Raw genomic sequence first — 9,580 nt, forward strand, 5'->3', positions numbered from 1 at the left:
AGAAGCAATAGTTGGCGAGACAACCACGACGCTATGATGGAGATCAAGGTGTCAAGCCGGTGACGATGGAGATCATGACGGTGCTTTGGAGATGGAGATCAAAGGCACAAGATGATGATAGCCATATTATGTCACATATTTTGATTGCATGTGATGTTTATATTTTATGCATCTTATTTTGCTTTGTACGACAGTAGCATTATAAGATGATCCCTTAACAAAATCTCAAGGTATAAGTGTTCTCCCTGAGTATGCACGGTTGCGACAGTTCGTCGTGCTGAGACAACACGTGATGATCAGGTGTGATAGGCTCTATGTTCACATACAACGGGTGCAAGATAGTTTTGCACACGCGGAATACTCAGGTTAAACTTGACGAGCTTAGCATGTATAGACATGGCCTCAGAACACTGGAGACCTAAAGGTCGAACGTGAATCATATAGTAGATATGATCAACATAGAGATGTTCACTATTGATGACTACTCCATCTCACGTGATGATCGGGCATGGTTTAGTTGATTTGGATCACATATCATTTAGATGACTTGAGAGATGTCTATCTAAGTGGGAGTTCTTAAGTAATATGATTAATTGAATTTAATTTATCATGAACTTAGTCCTGATAGTTTTTACATATCTATGTTGTAGATCAATGGCCCGTGCTATCGTTCACTTGAATTTTGATGCGTTCCTAGAGAAAGCTGAGTTGAAAGATGATGGTAGCAACTACACAGACTGGGTCCCTAAATTGATGATTATCCTCATTGCTGCATAGAAGAGTTATGTCCTTGATGCACTGCTAGGTGAAAGGCCTGCTGCAGGAGCAGATGCTAATGTTATGAACGTCTGACAAGCTCGATCTGATGACTACTCGATAGTTCAGTGTGCCATGCTTTACGACTTAGAATCAGGACTTCAAAGACGTTTTAAATGTCCTGGACCATATGAGATGTTCCAGGAGTTGAAGTTAACATTTCAAGCAAATGCCCGAGTTGAGAGATATGAAGTCTCCAACAAGTTCTATAGCTGCAAGATGGAGGAGAACCATTCTGTCAGTGAACACATACTCAAAATGTCTGGGTATCATAACCACTTGACTCAGTTGGGAGTTAATCTTCAGATGATAGTTTTATTGACAGAGTTCTTCAATCACTGCCACCAAGCTACAAAGGCTTCATGATGAACTATAATATGCAAGGGATGGATAAGACAATTCCCGAGCTCTTCGCTGTGCTCAAAGCTACGGAGGTAGAAATCAAGAAGGAGCATCAAGTGTTGATGGTTAACAAGACCACTAGTTTCAAGAAAAAGGACAAAGTAAGAAGGGGAACTTCAAGAAGAATGGCAAGCAAGTTGCCACTCCAGGAAAGAAGCCCAAGTCTGGACCTAAGCCTGAAACTGAGTGCTTCTATTGCAAAGAGGCTGGTCACTAGAAGCGGAACTGCCCCAAGTATTTGGCAGATAAGAAGGATGGCAAAGTGAACAAAGGTATATGTGATATACATATTATTGATGTGTACCTTACTAATGCTCGTAGTAGCACCTGGGTATTTGATACTGGTTCGATTGCTCATATTTGTAACTCAAAATAGGGGCTATGGATTAAACGAAGATCGGCTAAGGACGAGGTGATGATGTGCATCGGGAATAGTTCCAAGGTTGATGTGATCGCCGTCGACATGCTACCTCTACATCTACCTTCGGGATTAGTTTTAGACCTGAATAATTGTTATTTGGTGCCAGCGTTGAGCATGAACATTATATCTGGATCTTGTTTAGTGTGAGATGGTTATTCATTTAAATCAGAGAATAATGGTTGTTCTATTTATATGAGTAATATCTTTTATGGTCGTGCACCCTTGAAGAGTGGTCTATTTTTGTTGAATCTTGATCGTGGTGATACACATATTCATAATATTGATGCCAAAAGATGCAAAGTTGATAATGATAGTGTAACATATTTGTGGCACTGCTGGCGTAAAGCGCATGAAGAAACTCCATGCGGATGGACTTTTGGAATCACTTGATTATGAACCATTTGATGCTTGCGAACCATGCCTCATGGGCAAGATGACAAACACACTAGAAAAAAAATACACTTCTGTGATGATACATGTTTGTCACAGTAGGTCACGTTTTGTGTCATGCATGTACATCCATGACGATTTTATGACAGAATCAAGATAGTCATACATGTGCTGTCGTAGAAGTGTTCCATGACATTACCAAAATTATCATCACGGAAGTGTCCACTTCCATGACGATAAATCATGCGTCACAGAAGTGCTTTCATCAAGGGTGACCGACACGTGGCATCCACCGTAACGGAACACCGTTAAGCTATCGGGTTTGGTTTTGGATCCGATAACCCATTAACAGCCGGGACCAATGGGAAATTTCCACGTGTAAAATTCTGATTAGCTGGAGGAAACACGTGTCGGCTCACCGTTGGGACAGATGTCATCCACTCATTGGACAAAAGGCGCCTATGATATGTCGACACGTGGCATGGCCCAACAGAGGCCCATATAGGTTAAAAAGGACGGCCCAGTCAAAGGCATGTAGTACTTACTCAGGTACTAGTGGGCCAGCCCAATAACGACCTGCTTAATAAAGGCTCATTTACGGCCCGAAGCCAGATCTGGCCCGTTAATTGTTCGCCAAATATTTGGGCCCATTTACGGTCCAAAGCCAGATCTAGCCCGTTAATTGTTCGCCGAATATTTGGACCCAATTACAGCCCAGTGACTTTCGGCCTATTAGAGGCCCGATGTAGACATGGGCCCATTTCAGCCCGGTGTGACTTTCGGCCTGGGAATGGCCCGTGCTACCCATGGGCCATATATGGTCTGACGGGACATCGGGCCCAATAATGGCCCATAATAAAGGCGGCAACAGTTAAGCCCAACATGACTTTGGGCATGTTAAAGGCCAGTCGCATAATTCAGCCCGTTGATGCCTGTACTAAGCTTTTGGCCTCTTAAAGGACCATGATATCAGTGGGCCAACTAAGGCCCGAGATATGTTTCAGCCTGGTAATGGCCCATGAGATAACTGGGCCCAAAATGGCCCGGTCTACATTTCATCCTGCTGAAGGCCCGTCGACAACTAGTGAAAATTGAGGCCCAACATGCATTTCGGCCTGCTAAAGGCCCATGGTTTCATCTCGGACGTAATAGGCCAGTACAATATTTAGCCTGTTAATGGCCCAACGCTACCTGGGCCAAACTAAGCGCTGGGTCCACAAAAGGCCAACTTAAATATAGGCCGGTGTAAGTTGTGGGCCTGGCGCAAAGTGTGAAGGCCCCAATCATTCAGGCCCAAGAAAGATGCAGGCCGACCCAATTGTGGCCCGCTAAAAACTAGGCCCGTTAGAGTCGAATGTTTCGTCCCGGTCGACTACATCTGATTTTTTTTCAGATAGTGAATGATGGCAGTAACTAGTAGGAATTAAGAACTAACCTAGTATATACAATAAAGAAATTATGGCATAGTAACTAAGAATAAACCTACACTATACAATAAAGGATTTATGATATATTACATCCACTGGGTATCAAAGTTTGCCACCAGTGATCATAAAGCGCAACGAAGAAGCAGATTACAAAAACTGGGCACCATTGCATCATAACAAAATAATACTGAATCGAGACCACTTCCAAGACAATTCAAGAAAGGTTAGCCTTGCGGGGGAACTGCTGCGCAAGCTGCTGAGCAAGGCTGTGAGACCGGCCTAGCATGTCGGTCATAGCTTCCAGGTGTAGCTGTTTAGTGATGAGGTTCTCATTGGTGTTCTCCGCAATCTTTCTTAGAGATAGGACTTCAAGTCGAAGTTGAGTTGCAGAATGCCTTTCTGCTAGAATTTGGGACTGAAGAAGTCGAACTGATTCAGACAACGAATTCTGTGAGCTTGTCTGACTGCTAGTCTCAAGTAACTTGAACACCGCATCAAGACAAGACTTTGGGGTTGTCTCGCTATCTTCAAGATGTTTTGCCTTCTTTGCTGCAATATATGTTGGGTTTGTCTCACAACCTTCAGCAGACTTGTGCATGCCATCAAGCTTATCACCCTGAAACAAAGCAGAGAGATGATAGGTTTTGCACGTGTATAAACAAAGATGATAATTGTGCTGTCAATTCCATCCAATTTCAAATTAGAAAATAAAGAGTAAGTTCAAAATATCAATAGCATAATTTGGCATTGTTCATAATGCGGGGAGCTTCACCACACTACTAGATTACCATGTCAACATAACAAGCATAGATGAAGGCAAAGAAAATCATTGTATCTATTTTGGTTAATGTGCATGGCATGTTGTTCATATCATCAGCCACATCAGTAAGATAAAATAGGAGATGACAAGGTGCAAACGTGGGCTGCTTCACCACACACTGGATTATAGATCCACAAAAACAAGCATACATATAGGGAGTATTGAGTAATGTGCATGGTATGAATAAGGAATTTGGTTTTACAAGTAAAACTTAGAACTTACGGTTCTTGCGAACATGCATTTTGGTAGAAACAACAAACTAAACAACAGTAAACGATAGGGAGTATGAGCAAATTAAACAGCAGGTGAGGATAAAGGCTTTAGAAGGACTGACTTACATTAACAGTTAACACCGGCTTTATAATGCCCTTCTCCATGTCAAGGGAAGGATAACTCAAGAATTTCAGCACATAATCTTCTTCATAAGCATTGCCTGTACTCTACATTTTGTAAAGAGTAATTATAGATGTGATAATACTGGAAGGATAGAGGATAATGAAGATAAGATGCAGATTGATGCTACATAATCAACTACCAATCCCTGGAAGTACAAGCGTTACATGACAAAATGTACTGACAAGAGCAATGGGCTACACTTCTGCACTGGCATTGTCTGTGTATTCTACTTGTTGGTAAGATTAAATATAGATCTGATATTTTTTAGTAAATGGTGGGCGAGGAAGCTAAGATGCACAATGCTACACAATGAACCAATCCCTCTTCCATAATACAAGAGTGTTTTCAACACTGGTGTACTGTACAAAACGTTCTTATATTATGGGACGGAGGGAGAAGTTGTTAATGTAAGTACAGTGATAGACGACGTTCAGTCCTTACAAGAGGACTGGAGAGCTAAACCTCTTCAAAAGCATTGGGTTGATTCTAAATTTATGTAAGAGTCCATATGGATCTTATAATGTCCACCAAATGGATGATAACGTGGCTAACATGTGTAGTGATGCTACATAATCAAACATCTATGAAAGTAAGTATGGTCATACAGAGCAAGAGGTACTCACAAGAGCAATGCAGTGTGCAGTATAGTTGCGAGATTCTGTGGTCCCTTGAGAATGAATGTTCTTGTGCTAACAGTTTTCGTACAAGTGAGACGTTAAGGAAAATGCAGAAATGTAGTTCAAATTGTGATGTGATATCATAGACAGTACCTTACGCTGCAGCCGAGACCAATGTGTAACAAGATTATTCCAGTCACCGTCGGATAAATGTAGCACCGGAGACTTTATAGTAGAGGCTTGCCATCGAAGTGTGCTTGCCTCAGGTAGGAACGGTACTTCATCAACGAGTGCTTGAAAAGCACAACCAACCCTTGCTCGTCTTCACAATCCAGTTTGCTCCTCGCCTATTTAAAAGAATGAAATCTTGTGTCTTCTGTCAGCAGAAACATATGCAGTAATGACCACGACTAACATTAGTACATTACTTACGCGTAAGTTGCAGAGGAAGACTGGAAATTGTTCTGTGTCTACGGTATAATCTTTCCATGAAGGAAAGACACGCACAAAGTTCCGGACAACAATATAAGCTTCATCTTTTAAACTGGGAAGAAATGGAACAAAGGTCCTATTTGCTGCAATTGGGGCTCTCTCTGGTCCGAAAAGGGATTTGGCAACTGATTTGGTGTACTCTTTGCTGGAATGGGGGTTTTGTGTCGTAGAGCTGGTGCTATGTTAACTGGCATAATCATACTGTTTGCTGCAGTTGGGGTCTACTGAGTTGGGGCATCAGAAATGACCAGTGTAGTAGGGCTAGAGTCTGCTAGAGTTGGGGTGTTTTGTGGGTCAGGTGATATTGCAACTACACCTAATGGGCTATTTGATTTATCAGGTGCCACTACCTTTTCCAAATACTTTGCTTGTGCTCCTCCACGATCAGCAATCACCCTCTTCCTTTTGAACGTCTGATACACAATAACAACATTTGAATGGATAAATATTGTATGATGACAGATGGAATATGTACTGAAAATGGATAGGTAAGGCATATTCACATACACGATGTGTAAACTAAGTAATGGTAGTTCAACAAAGTAGAAGCAATGCAAAGCATCAGTTGCAAGATATGTGCGACCAATATAACCTTGGAAAGTTAGAGCAAGCACCTTGATGGGTGAATAAGATAGGGCATCTTGCTCTAACTCCTCCACTAGGGAGCTACATTGACTAAAGTCTCCCTCTAGCTCAGAATCACTGTTAGGATCATATTTTGAGCATGAATCTCTAGGTGGAGAGCATTTGCATTGCATTGCATCCAGACTTGATTTCAGTCCCTTAATGCCAAGTTTGAAAGCCATGGCATTGTTCTGCTTTATTCTTTTCATGCGCAAAAGCTCATAATCATGATGATGCTGTTCAGAATCTGAGATTCATGAAAACATAAAAAGTAGTCAGATTATCTATGGAATGCATTGCGGATTCAACTCAAAGAGTGTCTCCCTATAAACCCCTTCATATGCAAAGTTCACCCCCAACCGTGTTGACCAGACCAACCCCTTATGTCTTTATAACAGGCAGACACACATTTCAAAACTGAAGTAGGAACATTAGAATCATATGAAATTCGTATTTGAACAAATAAACTAAGGAATTATGAGTGGCATAATGTTTAGCTTCAAGGGTGGAGTTTTGGTAGTGCGACAGAAAGCAAGTAGGCAGATTGTATTCCATGTAAAAGATCAAAGCCTATGTAAAAGCTGGAAATGACACTTTCTTTCTATACAATGCAGTGTTCGTTGCCCACACATGATGGAAGAGATCACATAGAGAAATACTATTCACTCATGTCTACGGTTCCAGTATTTAGAAACAGGGTGGTCCACCCTAAAAGAATTTGATAACAAATATGACAAGGCAAGCATAGATGTAGTGAATCAATCATTTACTTATGAGCTTACTAGGACAAGTATGCAGAATTGTAACTGCAGTAAGAGACCGTCCAAAATCTAAATCAAGAAGTTTGTCTACCACTTATTGTTTGCAACTAATCGACATGAATAATTGGATATTATATCGAATGAGTAAGAAAGACAAGTAAAATTGTCAAAAACCTGGCTTGCAGTAGTAATCTGGGTCAATGTCACTACGACCAACAATCTGAAATGACTAGTGTCTGTTCCGAGGGCCGGAATTTTGAAAACCATGTGAACTTTACAGGTACTAAAGATTACTGAAATACATCTGAACCATTAAGTGTAGGTAGCACTGAGCACACAACAAACCCTAATGACAGTCCTGCCTAATGAGTAATGAATCAATTACAAAATGGGTGATGAGGAGTGGCTGCTGACTGTTGAGGACATATATCAGGATAAATCAGGTTGGTTTAGTGGGTGCTGCATGCCTGAGCCCTGAACGGACTGGGAAGGTAGGCACGGCGGCGCGCCCGGGCAGCGGTGACGCTGTTGGGCGAGTGGCTCCTGACCTCCTGTTAGTCCGACGTCTCCTCCTAGAGTCATGCCGTCCGGGGACGGCAAGTCACCGGCGAGGCAGGCGGCTGGGGGCGAGTAGAGATCGGAAGCGCATAGTAGAACAGAGGGGAATTGGGGCCTGGGAGGACCCAAAATCCCAGGGTGGGCCGACCCACCATGGGCATGCTGTAGAGATACACACCCGAGCGGCGAACATGCATTTTCGAAACTAATTTAGGAACATTTAGCTGACCAATTAAATGACTCTGTTTTAATAATATCAGATTCGTATTTGAACAACTAAGCTTGTTTAGCTTGATGGGTGGAGCAGTGCTATTATGACATGAAGCAAGTATTCTGATCATATAGTGATCATAAAAGGGGGAAACTCTAAGCATGATTTTTTTTATCAAAAGAGGGTTTCCCCTCCGATTTCTATTAAAGAAACCACCACGGAACCAACATGATCAATTAAACCCTAAGCATGATCAATTAAACCATATTATGATTGTGCCATGTCAGATTTGAAGCTGCAAACCGGAGAAATGATATTTAGCATCCATTGTTTGCTTCAAACTAAGAACTAAATTCTAAGAGCTGAAAAGAAAGTAGAGTAACCAAGTTAAGATCTAATTTCTGGTTGAGATCAAAAAGTTGAGGAGATATGAAGTACCACCTCTCTGGCGGCGCCGTGTAGGCATCATGGGTGCGATGGCTGTCGGTGGTGTTGAAGCAGATCTACGACGATAGACGGGTGCATCAGGGATAAGTCCCGTTGCAGTGGAAGACAAGGTCGTGTGAGCGGCCCGGCAAAGGGGACGACAGCGCCGATGAAGCGAGAGGATGCGATGCAAGGCTATTGGTCCATCGCCGTGGATGAGAAACGCCCATCTCTAGTAGTGGACGACGTGGTCTTGGTAGGCACTCCGGCATGGTGGAGGACAGTGGCGATGGATGTGGTAGAGGACGGCGGCGATGGATGGGGTGGAGGACGACAACGATGGATGGGGTGGCGGACGGAGGCTGGTGTGGGGATGGTGTTCTAGCGCGGACGGCGTATGAATGGGAAAATGGAGGGAGAGGTACGGGGAACCATGTTTTTGGGACGCGCCTGTCTGAAATATGGGGAAGTTACGAACTTAGCCCCCATTTAAAATTTGGACGTCTCGTCGGCTGGGGATAGGACAGTAATCTCGCATATTGCCAATATTTGCCCAGAGCAATTTCGGGCAAGGAGAGGGTGGTTGGCGCCCATGGTGTATGAACGGGGCTGACAGGTAGGGCGGTTGTGTCACATCTGAGTGAAGTTACAAACCTGCCCCTATTGAAAATATTTGCCTACATCAATTTCGGCCGAGTCGAGTTTGTTTTGCCGCCCACCATGTATGAATGGGGAAATGGAGGGAGAAACAGAGGTCTTTCGGACGAGCTTGAATCAAATGTGTTTTGCCGCCCATGTTTGGCGCCCACCATGTCGGAATGGGCTCAGAGGCGGTCGTGTCACGTCTAATTGAAGTTACTGACCTACCCCTATTTAGAGCAGTGGAAATCGGGCCGATGGGTTGTCCGTGTAATGGGTAGACAGTAATTTCCATCTCCCAAACACTTGGCTTCGGGCAGCCGACGTGGGAGTGGACATTTTGCCGCTTCTTTCGAATTTTGGGACAATAAGCATCCATGTTTACCCTGGCAACTAAATTCAAATCCATTTTGTATTCCTATACAAATCTTTATAAATAATTCTATGTGTTTGTATATATCTTCAAAAGGACGACAAAGATGTATTCCACTGTCATATATGAATATGGTTTACAAATGCCGATACTCAAATTCAGAAGCTAGAATCCAGTTTAAGGTGAATTCGAATATTTGGAACAGTT

This window comes from Triticum aestivum, chromosome 7B (genome assembly GCF_018294505.1).
Source record: "Triticum aestivum cultivar Chinese Spring chromosome 7B, IWGSC CS RefSeq v2.1, whole genome shotgun sequence".
NCBI classification, from domain to species: Eukaryota; Viridiplantae; Streptophyta; class Magnoliopsida; order Poales; family Poaceae; genus Triticum; species Triticum aestivum.